Below are 17,293 nucleotides of genomic sequence, written 5' to 3'. Positions count from 1 at the left end.
CTAGCTAAGCAAGTTATTTTTCCTGCAAGCCACCTAGCTAACTATGTACCTTTTTAGTTTATCTACTGAAACCCATATTGTGTATTACAGTGGGGGGAAATGGTTATGTTTGCTAACTAGCTTAGTTAGCTAAACAACTACAACTACTGGTAGTCATATCTATGATTAAAAATAGAAGAGGTTTTACAAATTGGAGCTCTTTTGTAAGGCTAGCTACTAAACAAAAAGCTATAACATTACAACCAGCCACCTAAAGCTAGGTTCACCAGTAAATGTCTGACTGGAGCTGGCTAGCTAGTTAACCTGGTTTACCTACTAATTTGTTATGCGCCATGCCTCACATTTGTAACTTGTTAGCAAATATGTGGAACATAAGCAACAGTACATTTTACTAGCTAGCTATGTAACATAATTGATGAGGGTTGACATTGGTTATGATTATGACCTTGGATACATTTCAATCTCACAAAATTATAGGCATTGACGGAAGATAGGATTCCAAACAGATGTAAATAACAAGTATTGCATATCCAGCAAGCTAGCTAGCTATGTCTACGAGCAAACATCTAGGAGAAACAATAATACAACAATGTACTGTTGTAAATATCTACAACTGAAGCTGGTTTTACTATAAAACAATTGCTTAAGCATCTCTGACAGACATGGCTGTAGGTAGTGGTGGAAAAAGTACTCAATTGTCATACTTGAGTAAAAGTAAAGATGCCTCAATAGAAATTGACTCAAGTAAAAGTGAAAGTCACCCAGTAAAATACCACTTGAGTAAAAGTCTAAGTATTTGGTTTTAAATATACTTAAGTATAAAAAGTAAAAGTATAAATAATTTCAAATTCTTTATATTAAGCAAACCAGACAGTACAATTTTCATTTTTTTTATTGACGGATAGCAGGGGCACACTCCAACATTCAGACATAATTTACAAATGAAGCATTTGTGTTTAGTGAGTCTGCCAGATCAGAGGCAGTAAGGGATGCCCAGGGAAGTTCTCTTGATAAGTGTGTGAATTGGACCATTTCCCTGTGAAAATGAAAGTATAAAGTACATTATTTATATTAGGCTAGATATTTACATTTACATTTATTGTACATGTTATCTCTGTGCCTGTGCACATGTATGCATGTTCAACTAGACTACCCTAATGTTGGTGATATGCTGGAGCACGGTTCAACTGTTGTTCAAACTGTACAATGGAGTATATTTTTTGTAGTTGTCTTATATTCCAATACCGTGGTGCCTGGGCTTCTTCCTGGATTGGATTCTAGATACAGAATTCCCTTGCCTGCGTGTATCATTGTAGCAGAACTGTATCCCTGTCGAGGTATTAGACATTATGCTGGATTTCAAGCAGGTGACTCATGAGGAACTGGATGGCAGTTTTGTCATGACAACACACCTCCCACAGCTTTGCAAGTATTCCCTGAATTTACTCTTTTTCTTTGGAATGCCAATTTCATAATGACCACCTCTCCCAAGTGCTGATCACCAGTTCTCTTAGCTACAGATGATGTGATTTCACCAAAAACAAATGTTCAGCTGGAGAAGCTGAAACTCATGCTTATGACGATGAGCTTGTCCTGTCTGCGGTGAGTCTGCCGAACGCTGGGACAGGACAGCCCCCACTCCGACATCTGAAGCATCGGCCTCCACCACAAACTGGCGGGACGGGTCAGGGTGAACTAAGATGGGAGCTGTGGTGAAACTGTGTTTGAGATTCCGGAACGCCCGGTCAGCAGCTGGGGAACACGTGAACGGAAACTTGGGAGAGATGAGTGCAGACAGGAAGGAAGCCAGGGAGCTGTAACCCCGGATAAAGCGGCAATAAAGTTGGCAAATCCCAGGAAACTTTGCAGCTGTACCTTGGACGTAGGCTGTGGCCAATCAACCACCACTCTCACCTTCCGGGGATCCATCTGTACACCCCCTGCACAGCGATGATGTAACCCATGCAGGGGATGGTGAAGCGATAGATTTCGCACTTTCCCGCTTTCACAAAAAGCTGGTTCTCCAGGAGGCATTGGAGAACCTGTCGGACATGGAGCACGTGTTCTTGGGCAAAGCAGGAGAAGACAAGTTTGTCATTGAGGTAGACTAAGATGAACCGGTTCAACATGTCAAGGAGAACATCATTAACCAGAGCCTGGAACACAGCTGGAGAGTTGAAAAGGTCAAATGACATGACCAGATACTCGTAGTGACAGCTGGCCGTGTTGAAGGCAGTCTTCCACTCGTCCCCTTCCCGTATCTGCACCAGGTGGTAGGCATTCCATAGATCCAGTTTGGAGAACACGGTGGCCCCCTGGAGTAGCTCGAAGGCCGAGGAGATGAGTGGTAGCGGGTAGCAGTTCTTCACCATGATGTCGTTGAGGCCCCGGTAGTCGATGCCGGTGGGGGAGGCAGAAGGACAGATGAAACCTGGAGCTAGGGAGTCCTCAATGTAGGTCTCTATAGTCTTGGTCTCCGGACCCGACAGAGAGTAAAGTCGTCCCCGGGGGAGAGTGGTGCCTGGGAGAAGGTCTATCCCACAGTCAGGGTCGATGCGGCAAAAGCGAAGTGGCCCGGGCTTAACTGAACACCTCCCGGAGGTCCTGGTACTCCGTGGGAATGGCGGCGAGGTCCGGGGCAACTTCAGAGCCCACAGGAAGATGTCCCGGGGCAGGCTGCGCTGACTTCAGACAATGGGCTTGTTAGAACGGACTCCAGCCCATAATGGCACCAGCAGTCCAGTCTATGATGGGATTGTGTTGCTGGAACCAAGATAATCCCAATACCACGGTAACCTGAGGGACTTCATCAGCATAAATTGGATTTCCTCGCAATAGTTCCCTGACACTCATATGTTGATGGGAGTGGTATTGTGAGTGACCCGGCCTATAGAGCGCCCGTCCAGCACTCTTACGTCCATGGGAATGGAGAGAGGCTGAGTGGGGATGCCCAGCTTGGATGCCAGGGTAGCGTCCAAAATACTCTCATCGGCCCCAGAGTCGACGAGTCCCCAGAGTGATTTCGACTGGTTCCCCCACAGCAGGGTGGCATGGAAAGGGGTGCGAGTAAGGGTAAAGGAAAAGTTATCCATAAGGCCCACCAGAGTACTCACCCCTTCTTGATGAGCCTGGATTTTTAATGGGAAGGTAGCTACAAAATGTCCCATTGCTTAACAATATAGACAGCTCTGGGTGTGGAGTCGGCGTAAGCGCTCAGCCGGAGCCAATCTAGCTCTGTCCAGATGCCTGGACTCCGAAGGAGGCGAGTCGGCAGCCCTCGGTGACTCCCCGAGAGAACTCGGGTGACGTTGGTTTCACTCGGACATGTAGACTTGGGGGGACTCCGGGATTCTTCGGAGGGAAGGTAGGAATCGAGGGCAAACGAGGGCAACATGGCACAGATTCCCTCTCCCTTCTATCCAGATGGTCAAGGCTTACAGGGAGTCAAGATCCATGGGCAGCTCCCGGGCTGCAAGCTCATCTTTGACCACCTCCGATAATCAGTGAAGGAACCTGTCGAACAATGCTTCCGGGATCCAGGAACTCTCAGCCGCCAACATGCGAAAATCCACCGCGTAGTCTGCCACACTACGATAGTTTTGACATAGCTGGAGCAGCTTACGAGCAGCCTCTCTCCCGGACAACGGAGAATCAAGAACCTTCCGAACTTCCGCCACAAACTCCTCTAGACTGAGGCAGATGGCAGACTGTTGCCCCCACACTGCCGTAGCCCAGGCGAGTGCCCTCCCGGACATCAGCATTATGATATACTCTATCCTCGAGCGGTCCGAGGGGAACTAAGAAGGCTGCATCTCGAAAATGAGGGAGCACTGGGAGAGAAAAGCCCGGCAGATTCCAGAATCTCCAGCATAGAACTCATGAGGTAAGCGGGGTTCTCGGAACACTGGGGTAGGCTGGGTTATTACGGGTGTGACCCGCTGCCTAGTGGGGAATCCTCAGAATTGCTCCAGCAAAGTCTCAAATGCCTGGTCATGGAGTCTGCCAGAGTATAGAGTCTCTCTGTAAGACATTGCAGTAATTCCTTGTGTCGTCTAATGGTGGCTCCTTGCAGGGAGACAGCATTGTGGAGTGGTCTGAGTCTGCTGGGTCAGTCATGGCCAGTTCGTACTATCACGTTTTAGGGAAGACCCAGAGTCAGACCGTACTTTCTCCACTATGCAATCTCATTTCTGAGCTGGTCATGGGTGCACGTCAACCATGCTCAAGGTCCTAAATGATATCATAACTGCCATCGATAAAAGACAATACTGTGCAGCTGTCTTCATCGACCTGGCCAAGGCATTCGACTCTGTCAGTCATCGCATTCTTATTGGCAGACGCAATAGCCTTGGTTTCTCAAATGACTGCCTCGCTGGTTCACCAACTACTTCGCAGATAGTTATGTGTGTCAAATCGGAGGGCCTGTTGTCCGGACCTCTGGCAGTCTCCATGGGGGTGCCACCCGGGTTCAATTCTCGGGCCGACCCTTTTCTCTGTATAAATCAATGATGTTGCTCTTGCTGCTGGGGATTCTCTGATTCACCTCTACGCAGACGACACCATTCTGTATACATCTGGCCCTTCTTTGGAGACTGTGTTAACAAACCTCCAAACGAGCTTCAATGCCATACAACACTCCTTCCGTGGCCTCCAACTGCTTTTAAATGCTATTAAAACTAAATGAATGCTCTTCAACCGATCGCTGCCCGCACCCGCCTGCCCGACTAGCATCACCACTCTGGACAGTTCTGACGTAGAATATGTCGAACTACAAATATCTAGGTATCTGGTTAGACTGTAAACTCTCCTTCCAGACTCACGTTAAGCATCTCCAATCCAAAATGAAATCTAGAATCGGCTTCCTATTTTGCAACAAAGCATCCTTCGTTCATCCTGCCAAACATACCCTCGTAAAACTGACTATCCTACCGATTCTTGACTTCGGCGATGTCATTTACAAAATAGCCTCCAACACTCTATTCATCAAACTGGATGTAGTCTATCACAGTGCCATCCGTTTTGTCACCAAAGCCCCATATACTTCCCACCACTGCGACCTGTATGCTCTCGTTAACTGGCCCTCGCTACATATTCGTCGCCAAACCCACTGGCTCTTTACCAAGTCTTTGCTAGGTAAAGTCCCGCCTTATCTCAGCACTGGTCACCATAGCAACACCCACCTGTAGCACGTGCTCCAGCATTTATATTTCACTGGTCATCCCCAAAGCTAACACTTTCTTTGGCTGCTTTTCCGTCCAGTTCTCTGCTGCCAATGACTGGAACGAATTGCAAAAATCACTGAAGCTGGAGACTTATATCTCCCTCTCTAACTTTAAGCATCAGCTGTCAGAGCAGCTTACAGATGGCTGTGTACAGGTACAGTGAATCTGTAAATAGCACACCCAACTACCTCATCCCCATATTGTTATTTATTTTTGCATTTTGCACCCCAGTATCTCTACTTGCACATCCATCACTCTAGTGTTAATGCAAAATTGAAATTATTTTGCATCTATTTATTGTCTTACCTCCCTAATCTTCTACATTTGCACACACTGTACATATAGATTTTTCTATTGTGTTATTGACTGTACCTTTGTTTACGTGTAACTCTGTGCTGTTGTTTATGTCGCACTGCTTTGCTTTATCTTGGCCAGGTTGCAGTAAATAAGAACTTGTTCTCAACCAGCATACCTGGTTAAATAAAGGTGAAATCAATTTTTTTTAAATGAAACCGGTCAAAATCTCCAAATTCTACCTAGTGTTAGGGTTAGTGTATATTAGTGTATATTTTCCAAGCTGCTGGAAGGAGAGACAGGAAAGATGTCTATCCTCAGCATCGGATGGACACATCCTCCCCATCTCTACCCCCAGTAGATCGCACATACCATCCCTCACTCCATACCATTCTCCACCCTCAAAATACACCCCTCTTCCCAAGTGCATCATGGCGCAGGTGCCTCCGCACCCCTGGCCCCTCCCCTCTCCTTCCTTTCCAGTCTGCTGATTGCTGCAACCGCAGTTTCATGCCATTTCATGACCGACTCTACTTCGCTCTCGGATGCTTCCGGACGGCAGCTGATGAACAAGAGCACAAATGGTTGCAAATTTGTGAAAATGCAGGTGCAACAGGGTGAATGGAATACTGTAAAATGAAATCTTTCAAAAAGAGTTTTAGATACAAAGTTGAATGAGACTTACCAGTATCAGTTTGAAATCAGCCCCCTGTAGTTTGATTTCTACTCGTCAAAACCAGTATGTAGGGGATCTAGTTTCAGGCGTTTATGTTATACCTGATATTTTAGGTTAACGTTAATGCTACCATGATTATGCATTATGGTTAATTATGAATTAATTGTAAATGATCAACAGTGAGGAAGTTACAGAGGGACAAAGATCATATCCCTCCCCAAAAATTAAAATAAACCATACTAATCTTCCTTGTCATTGGTAATGGTGAGAGGTTAGCATGTGTTGTAGCTTCTGACTTTCTCACTCATCATTATTCATACCTCATTTTTCTCAATCATGGCATTATCATGATTTAGAAGTGTTCAGAAACATCTTACTTTATATACTCACTTAAAAATAAAATGAGTCTAGTCATCATTCAGTTCAATTGGGCAAAACATAACATAACCCAAAACAAACTGCAAAAGTGTGTGTGTAGTCACAAGCTTAATGTAGTCATTGCTTGCCAGGAATATGGGACTTTATTAAACTTTGAGTGAATTTGTCCAAATATGTATGAGTTCTTCAAATAGGGTTACTATACTGAACAAAAATAAAAACGCAACAATTTCAAAGATTTTACTGAGTTACAGTTCATATAAGGAAATCAGTCAATTGAAATTAATTCATCGGGCCCTAATTTATGGATTTCTCCTGGGGAGCTGTTGGCAGCCAGGCCCTCCCACTGGGGAGCCAGGCCCATCCAATCAGAATGAGTTTTTCCCCACAAAAGGGCTTTATTACAGACAGAAATACTCCTCAGCACACAGTCAGGCGATCCCGCAGGTGAAGAAGCTGGCTGTGGAGGTCCTGGGCTGGTGTGGTTACAAGAGTCTGCGGTTGTGAGGCTGGTTGGAGGCATTGCCAAATTCTCTAAACGACGTTGAAGGTGGCTTATGGTAGAGAAATTAATATTCAATTATCTGGCAACAGTTTTGATGGACATTCCTGCAGTCAGCCTGCCAATTGCACGCTCCCTCAAAACTTGAGACGTCTGTGGTGTTGTGTGACAAAACTGCACATTTCAGAGTGTCTTTTATTGTCCCCCAGCACAAGGTGCACCTGTGTGATGATCATGCTGTTTAATCAGCTTATTGATATACCACATCTCGGCAAGAGGAAATGCTCACTAACAGGGATGTAAAAAATTAGTGCCCCAAATTTGAGAGAAATAAGCTTTTTATGCATATGGAAAGTGTTGGATCTTTAATTTTAGCTCATGAAACATGGGACCAACACTTTACATGTTGCCTTTATGTTTCTCTTCAGAATATATATGTGAAGTGATTTCATATGTATATAGTGGATATGTACAAATTAATATGATATTTGACACACATACACTACCAAAAGTATGTGGACACCTGCTCGTCGAACATCTCATTACAAAATCATGGGTTTGGAGTTTGTTCCCCCTTTGCTGCTATAACAGCCTTCACTCTTCTGGGACTTTCTTCTGTCTAGCCACAAGCATTAGTGAGGTCGGGCACTAATCGGCATTCCAATTCATCCCAAAGGTGTTCGATGGAGTTGAGGTCAGGGCTTTGTGCAGGCCAGTCTAGTTCTTCCACACCGATCCCGACAAACCATTTATGTATGGATCTTGCTTTGTGTGCAGGGGGCTTTGTCATACTGAAACAAGAAAGGGCCTTCCTAAAATTGTTGCCACAAAGTTGGAAGCACAAAATCATCTAGAATGTCATTTTTTGTTATAACGTTAAGATTTCCCTACAGTGGAACTAAGGGACCTAGCCCGAACCATGAAAAACAGCCCTAGACCATTATTCCTCCTCAACCAAACGTTACAGTTAGCACAATGCATTCGGGCAGGTAGTGTTTTCCTGGCATCCGCCAAACCAAGATTCGTCCATCGGACTGCCAGATGGTGAAGCGTGATTCATCACTCCAAAGAACTGCTTCAGAGTCCAATGACGGTGAGCTTTACACAACTCCAGCTGACGCATGGCTCTGCGCATGGTGATCTTAGGCTTGTGTGTGGCTGCTAGGCCATGGAAACCCATTTCGCAAAGCTCTCGACAAACAGTTATTGTGCTGATGTTACTTCCAGAGGCAGTTTGGAACTCGTTAGTGAGTGTTGCAACTGACTGACGATTTTTACACGCTACGCGCTTCAGCACTAGACGGTCCCGTTATGTGAGCTTGTGTGGCCTACCACTTCGCGGCTGAGCCTTTGTTACTCTTAGACGTTTCCACAATAACAGCACTTGCAGTTGCCTGGGGCAGCTCTTGCAGGGCAGAAATTTGACGAACTGACTTGTTGAAAAGTTGGCATCCCATGACGGTGCCACGTTGAAAGTCACTGAGCTCTTCAGTAAGTCCATTCTACTGCCAATGTTTGTCTTTGGAAATTGCATGGGTGTGTGCTCGATTTTACACACCTGTCAGCAACGGGTGTGGCTGAAATAGCTGAATCTACTCATTTGAAAGTGTGTCCACAGGTGCATATCTGTAATCCCAGTCATGTGAAATCCATAGTGTTAGGTTCTAATTTTGAGTAAATAACTTCCGGACACTAGAGAAGCTTAAACAAGTTGAATTCTTCCCAAAGGGTCGATACAGCTGTAAGTCAAATCAAATCAAATTTATTTGCCACATACACATGGTTAGCAAATGTTAATGCGAGTGTAGCGAAATGCTTGTGCATCTAGTTCCGACAATGCAGTAATAACCAACGAGTAATCTAACCTAACAATTTCAAAACTACTACCTTATACACACAAGTGTAAAGGGATAAAGAATATGTACATAAAGATATGAATGAGTGATGGTACAGAACAGTCAGACATAGACATGGCTTCCCCCGTGGTTGTATACATGCCCCACTTGGGGTGGAGTCTCCTCCGTATCGCTACACATTGCATCATTATTGCTAAGCAGGGAGCTAAGTGATATGAGCCTTCAACGGTTTCTCCCCTTATCAGTACTGCCACATGCCATCGTTTCCCTGCACTCAACACATTCCAAGCTTAGTTGCACCCACTATATACCTTCCTCCTATAACACTTAACTTCTGGTGTAGACCCTCTAAACCTTAGCACTCCATCAGTGACATGAATAAGTATATTTCATATTCTCAGAACCCCAAAAATAGATTAGGACCTAATGAATGTATTTCAATTGACTGATTTACTTATATGAACTTTAACTCAGTAAAATCATAGAAATTGTTGCATGTTGCGTTTATATTTTTGTTCAGTGTAGTTAGATTGCATCATATCACCTTTCAAAATGAATTATCAACTAATATATCATCTTGAACATCAGTGTGTTTTAATCATATGCACAGGTGTGATAGTTGTGTGAATGAATCACAATGCAAACCTACTCCATTAGAAAAAAAACATTAGCATTACTAATGCAACATTAGCTTCATAGTGAAACACCACTATTCTGACTATTAATCATTCTTAAACAGTCGGTAAGATAACTTATTTACCTTAAAAAAATCATAGCCTGTATGATATCATGCATGCAACTTACCTGTCATGTCCACAATGATGGATGTATTCAATGTGATATGGCTTAGAGGAAAAACATAGAATAGTACATATATTGCATGCAGTCATATATAGAGAGTGACAAAAAAAAAGAACCACCAGCAACAAAAATGGTAATAGCAATACTGTATTTCTAATACTGAAGACTTGCTGTTACCTCCTTATTTGACGTGATGTGGCTAGCCTATACTTTATTATACTGCACATCATAGTATCTAAACAACAGTCATTACAACCTGTTAACCTTATTAACTTCACTATTCGGCAGGGTAGCCTAGTGGTTAGAGCTTTGGACTAGTAACCGAAAGGTTGCAAGTTCGAATCCCCGAGCTGACAAGGTACAAATCTGTCGTTCTGCCCCTGAACAGGCAGTTAACCCACTGTTCCTAGGCCGTCATTGAAAATAAGAATTTGTTCTTAACCGACTTGCCTGGTAAAATAAAAATTCATTTTTTTATTATTAACAAATTCCATAATTTATTTTAAACAAAATTACTTTTCACTATATCAAAATCAAATACAATTTTATTTGTCAGGCCTCCCGAGGGGTGCAGTGGTCTAAGGCACTGCATCGCAGTGCAATCGTGCCAGTAGAGATTCTGGGTTCGAGTCCAGACTCTTTTGCAACCGAGAGACCCATGGGACGGCGCACCAGCGTCGGTTTGGCTGGCAGGGATGTCCTTGTTCCATTGCGCACTAGCGACTCCTGTGGCGGGCCATGGCGCAGTGCACGCTGACACGGTCGGCAGGTGTACGGTGTTTCCTCCAACACATTGGTGCGGCTGGCTTCTGGTTTAAGTGGGCATTGTGTCAAGAAGCAGGTGCGGGCTTGTTTGGGTTGTGTTTCGGAGGATGCACGGTTCTCGACCTTCGCCTCTCCCGAGTCCGTACGGGAGTTGCAGCGATGAGACAAGACTGTAACTACCAATTGGATATTGGGGTGGAAAAGGGGGGAAAAAAACATGTATTAAAAAAAAAAAATCTTTGTTGCATGCTTCGTAAACAACTTGGCTATATACACAGGGTATCAGTACTGAGTTGATGTGCGTGGTTACGAGATGTTTGAGATAGATATGTACATATATACATGGGTAGAGTGACTCGGCAACAGGATAAATAAGCACTAGCAGCAGCGTATATTGTTGGTTAAGGGCTTGTAAGTATTTCACTGTAAGGTTGAAACAATTTGAATAGATTTGATTTGAAAAGGGGCTCAATGCAGATAGTCCGGGTAGCTATTTGATGAACTATTTAGCAGTCTTATGGGTTGGGGGTAGAAGCTGTTCAGGGTCCTGTTGGTTCATGAGTTGGTGCATCGGTACCACGTCATGTGCGGTATCAGAGAGAACAGTCTATGACTTGGGTGGCTGGAGTCTTTGACTGTTGCTGGAGTCTTTGGCTGGAGTCTTCCTCTGACACTGCCTGGTATAGAGGCCCTGGATGGCCGTACGCACTACCCTCTGTAGCAGCTTGCGGCCAGATGCCAAGCAGTTGCCATACCAAGTGATGATGCAGCCAGTCAAGATACTCTCAATGGTACAGCTGTAGACCTTCTTGAGGATCTTTTTCAGCCTCTTGGGGGGGAAAACATGTTGTCGTGCCTTCTTCACGACTATGTTGGTGTGTGGACTATGTTAATTCCTAGGTGTTGGGGATACCTAGCAACTTGATGCTCTCGACCCGCTCCACTACAGTCCCATCGATGTGGATGGGGGATTGCTCAGCCCTCCGTTTCCTGTAGTCCACGAACAGCTGACGTTGAGGGAAAGTCTTGCTGACGTTGAGGGAAAGGTTTCCCCCTGGCACCACACTGTCAGGTCACTGACCTCTTCCCTGCAGGATGTCTCATAGTCTTCAGTGATCAGGCCTACCACCGTCGTATTGTCAGCAAACTTAATGATGGTGTTGTAGTCATGTGCCGCCATGCAGTTGTGGGTGAACAGGGAGTACAGGAGGGTACTAAGCACGCACCCATGAGGGGCGATAGTGTGATACGAGGCAATAGTCATTTAGACAGGTTACCTTGGCATTCTTGGCCACAGGGACATTGGTGGTCTGCTTGAAACATGTAGGTATTACAGACTGGGTCAGGGAGAAGTTGAATATGTCAGAGAAGACACTTCTGTGTATGCTCGGACTACACGTACTGGTAATCCGTCTGGCCTTGAGAATATTAAAAGTCTTACAATGCCTATGGAGAGCTAGATCACACAGTCGTCCGGAACAGTTGGTGCTCTCATGCATGGTTCATTGTTGCTTGCTTCGAAGCGAGCATACACGGCTGGTTTACCTATGAAATCTGTGATAGTTTGCAAGCCCTGCCACATCCAACAAGCGTCTTTTTTATGGTGGGGGGGGGGGATTATCATACTGATCAAACAGGATTTTGTAATAAATTAGTAATTAAAGAAAAGAGAAACAAAGGAAGGTGGGCCTACACTCCCAACTCCCCATTCCATTCCCCCAACCCAACACATCTCCGTTCAACTCCCTGCATTTGCCAAAGGGAGGGTGAGGGAGAGCCTTGTATGCGTTTCTGTTGTGAAGTAAAGGTGAACAAGAGTTTTGTCACCTCTACTTGCACAGGTGACATATTGCACAGGTGACATAAATGAGGTAAACAGATTTCAGTCTCCCTGCATTAAAATCACTGGCCACATGAAGCGCCGACTCTGCATGTGCATTTTCTTATTTGCTTAGTCTTAGTGCCAGCATCGAAAATATAGATGAAAACTCTCTTGGTAAATAGTATGGTATGCAGCTTATCATGAGGTATTCTAACTCTGCCGAGCAAAACCTTGAGACTTCTTTAACATTAGAGATTGTGCACAAGCTGTTGTTATCAAAAGAGACACACCCCTCCCCCTTACCAGAGGCTGCTGTCCGGTCTAGATGATGCATGGAATAACCAGAGAGATGTACCAGTCAAAAGTTTGGACACGCCTACTCATTCCAAGGTTCTCTTTATTTTTACTATTTGAGAATCTCATTCTGGATAATGTCTCTGCACTCAATTTAGGAATTATTTTCCACTGCCATAAATCCATGTTCGAATGATGCTGTTTTACAACAGCAACAAAAATATGGATTTATGGAAGAGTGGACATTTTTTTCTAAAATTGAGTGTGAACTTCCCTATTCATGTCTATCACTGACGTATGACTGAAATAATCAAAATGATGTTTTGTGTACTTTAGGATCACCACCTCTGAACCTCAAGATGGCGCTCAATAACTTTTTCTGCCTGGGGACATTTACACACGTTCATTCACATTACCTGAGGCCCTATGATAGTATAAGTTACTGTACTGTTTCACTGCCATAGTGGTTGTCTGTGGTCAAAAGGCATCCTATGATCAAATAATGTATTGAACCATGTAATAAAACTAAAACCATAAGGAGAGTCGTACACCTAAAGCAATTCAATCTCAATGCTGCACTTAAACTCACATCTCTGGTTTAATATGAATGCTGACTGATGTGGTGATATTTAATATGTAGCCTACTGGACACCTCATCAAACCACTGTCACTGTCTTCAAGCAGAACAATATAAGTCAGAAGCTATTAGAAAATAATATCAATAAAAATTCAATTAAAAAGGGAGCCTATGTTGATTAATGCTCATAAACTGTACATTTAATGATCTAGGACCTAGGTCATGCTATGTCTTTAATGTTGAGCGTAGACAACTTGCCAAGGGCAAGACCATTCCTGTCCTGTTCTGTATGAGGACCATTTCCTGCAAGGTAAGAAAGGGTGTGTACATTTCTAACTCTGACATTAGAGACATTGTTGTGATATGGGTAGGACTCCTTTTAAAAGCTCTGGCATCCTTTCACTACAGTACTATGACAAGCAACTCGCTCCACTTGCAAACATAACCACGTGACAGATGGCTTGAATGGATTTTGGTAAATCAACTAGTACTGCTCTTCACAAGATTAAAAAAAAAATTAATTCAGATAATGAAAAATGTGGATATTGAAATGTCAACATAGTCTATATCATGTTAAGTGACAGAGGGTCATATAGTACAATGACTGGGCAATTGGTTGACATGAAAAACTAATACTGAGTATGGTAAAGGTGTAGAATGTTACACCAATAAGGATTTAAATATTTTGGATGTTCTGTTCATTTAATGATTTCTGACAGCTGTCATTTTAATGTTTTTTTATTTATTTATTTAGCCTTATTAGCCTTATGACGGCTGGCAAGCTGTAGCCTCCACCCCACAGAAGAAAAGCACTGGTACGGTCCAACTTCCATCTCATCTCACACTACCTCACTCCTGGGGTATTTTGTGTTATTATTGCGCAGATTGACCTCAAGCTTGTACTGAAAAGCAACTACCGTGTGACTCAGATACTTGTTAAGGGAATTTTTATCAATGATGACTAATTATGTATACATTTCAATCAGGACTGACTAGTCCAAATGTTATTATGTACTGTACATATATGAATTCTCTCTTGCTCCCATTCCCAATTGTATATAATATAGTCAGGAGTTTAGTAACAATGACAGTCAGTTCATTCATTTATACAAAGGAACAATCTCCAGAAGGCAGGGACGGACTATCTCCAGACTGTCTAGAATGCTGATTTATACTGACTGACCTTGGCTTCAGGCGAGGAGGGAAGGCTCGAGAACTATAGGGCCTCTCGACCCATGTGTCATGAAGAGATAGAACATTTAGAAAACACTGACGTCATTTTCAGTTTATAACCTGTGGAAAAATGTGTATGTAGTAGTACTCTCTTGAATTAAACGCTGTTACCTGACTTTTAAGACCGGGGCTCTGTCCATTCTTATAAAATATAGGGTCTTACAAGCCCTTCGAATGCATTGACAGATTAATGAATTCTGATTGGGAAGTAATACAGAGGAATTTAGAATTCCTTTATCAATACTACTAATCCATGTCAACACTCAAGGCCATAAGATACACTGGCATCCCATCCTTCCAGATAGACCGAATTGAAAGAACAGGAGCTCCGTCGTAACCAAGGTAGAGCGACAATTTCGCCTGAACTCTTATGAGTAGGCCATTGGGAAATTCTTCTCAAAACCACATTACAGCTATTAACTTTTAGAAATCTTTGTCAACATCCTGGGTTTGACGCATGCATCAATCTCAATGATTGATTATGACAAAAAGGTGGTGTATTTCAGGAGGGCAAATAGTTAAGGTCTTGAAAAGGTCACTAACGTTGTCCTGTGACCTCTACAGTATGTTGGCCTGTGATACCATGGCATTGAAATACATAATCTGTGGACAGATCTGACTATCCCCATCTCCTTCTGTGTACGGTGAGCACTTGCTGGAGAACAGCATCATCAAGGTTTTGGCTGTGGTCACAGACAAGGTCAATAGTGAGAAAGTGTACATCACAGAGAAAGACATGGCGCTAGAGAGGCCTTCCCTCGCCATCAAAGAGAGTACAGTCCCGACATTTTGTAATTTCGCAATCTGTCAGCCACTCCAATAACTTCCCTAGAACAACAACATTCTCTGAGTGACATTATGGAACAAGCCCCAAGGCTCTTTACATACTCTTAAGTAACCATTTTAATTTGTAGGTGGCAAACATTCTAGTAGCGAGAATAACAATTTGCAAGGGAAATAAACAGTTGGCCTGTGAATAAACTTGTTGCGAGACTGAAAATCAAAATAGTGTGTTATACTGTCATCTGAACAGTTGATCTAGTAAATACCATCCCAATATCAGTAACACCCACTAGATAAATGGTTTATTCAGTGTGAGTTTATTCAGTACTTCAAAAAAGTTGCAGGTGAAAGACATTGATTATCCCGGACCAGGGCTTAAATACTTGAAAAGGGCGCTATAGGAGGTTGGTGTGCGGGCACCCTGATGAAATTACGGTGGCGAATGAATAAATCACCTCTATCCTCTGTTCTATTGCTGAATGTGCAATCACTAGAGAATAAACTGGACAAGTTCCATTCGAGACTATCCTATCAACAGGACATTAAGAACTGTAATACACTATGCTTCTCTGGAGCTGTATAGGGCCATAAGAAAATGAGAAAATGCTCATCCAGAGGCAACGCTCCTAATGGCCAATAATTTTAATCAGCAATTCACCTGTGCAACTAGAGGGATAAAAACGATAGATCACCTTTACTCCGCACACAAAGCTGTCCCCACCCTCCATTTGGCAAATCGGACCTTAACTATACCCTCCTGATAAGCAAAAACTCAAACAGGAAGTACAAATGAAGCGCCAAATATGGAAGTGGTCCGATGAAGGGGATGCTAAGCTACAGGCCTGTTTTGCTAGCACAGACTGGAATATGTTAAGGGATTCATCTGATGGCATTTAGTTCAGCACTACCAGTCTGTAATACCTACATGTTTCAAGCAAACCACCATAGTTCCTGTGCCTACAATTGCCAAAGGTAACCTGTATAAATGACTACCGCCCGGTAGCACTCACATCTGTAGCCATCAAAGGCTAGTCATGGCTCACATCTACACCATCATCCAAAAAACCATGGATCCACCCCAATCCGCATACCGGCCCAACAGACCGACAGATGACTCAATCGCTATTGCACTCCACACTGCCTTTTCCCACTTGGACAAAAGGAACACTTGCATGAGAATGCTGTTCGTTGACTGCAGCTCAACACTATAGTGCCCTCCAAGCTCATCACAATTCTGACTTGTGCTCGGATTTCTTCGCTCGTAAAAGCCTGGGTTTTCAATTGAAAGTGTGGGTTCACAGCTCCAATCTAGATGTTGGTCATTACTGAGACGTGGTTAAAGAAGAGTCCTTTAAATTTTGATCTTAACCTTTCTCGGCAAGATAGATTGTTAACAAGGATCATCTTCAGCGCTCGGTTGTCTCCACCAAGTCTGTCTAAACAATTTGATTTGCTGGTTTTAAGCATTCAACTTTTAAATAGCTCTTTGTTGACTGTTGTTGGATGCTATTGTCCTCCATCAGAATCAGCCTATACCCTACTTCCAAACACCCAGAAAGCGCTACTTTCCTCAATGTTATCCACAAATAATCCTGATAGGTATCAATCTGGTGTTTTATGTAATGACCTTAGTGATCACTGTTTTACAGCCTGTGTTCGTAATGGCTGCTCAGTGAAAGGACCTGTCAGACGCTTTAATGAGCAAGCCTTCATGAACAGGCCTCTGTAAAATTTGTAAGTCGCTCTGGATAAGAGCGTCTGCTAAATGACTTAAATGTAAATGTAAATGTAAAATGATATAGAATCAGCTTGAAGTGGGGGAGATAAAGCTGATCCTTTATCAGGGCTATTTCTATTTTGCCCTGTTTATCAAAAGTGTAGGAAAAACTTGTCAATAATCAACTGATTGGCTTTCTTGATGTCTATAGTATTCTCTCTGGTATGCAATCTGGTTCTCTCTGGTTATGGATGTGTCACTGCAACCTTAAAGGTCCTCAATGTCGCCACCATTGCCCTTGATTCTAAGCAATGTTGTGCTGGTATCTTTATTGACTTGGCCAAAGCTTTTGATACTACGGTAGACCATTCCA

The sequence above is a fragment of the Oncorhynchus keta genome, chromosome 10 (assembly GCF_023373465.1).
Source record: "Oncorhynchus keta strain PuntledgeMale-10-30-2019 chromosome 10, Oket_V2, whole genome shotgun sequence".
Classification (NCBI taxonomy): domain Eukaryota; kingdom Metazoa; phylum Chordata; class Actinopteri; order Salmoniformes; family Salmonidae; genus Oncorhynchus; species Oncorhynchus keta.
This window is presented reverse-complemented; position numbering follows the sequence as displayed.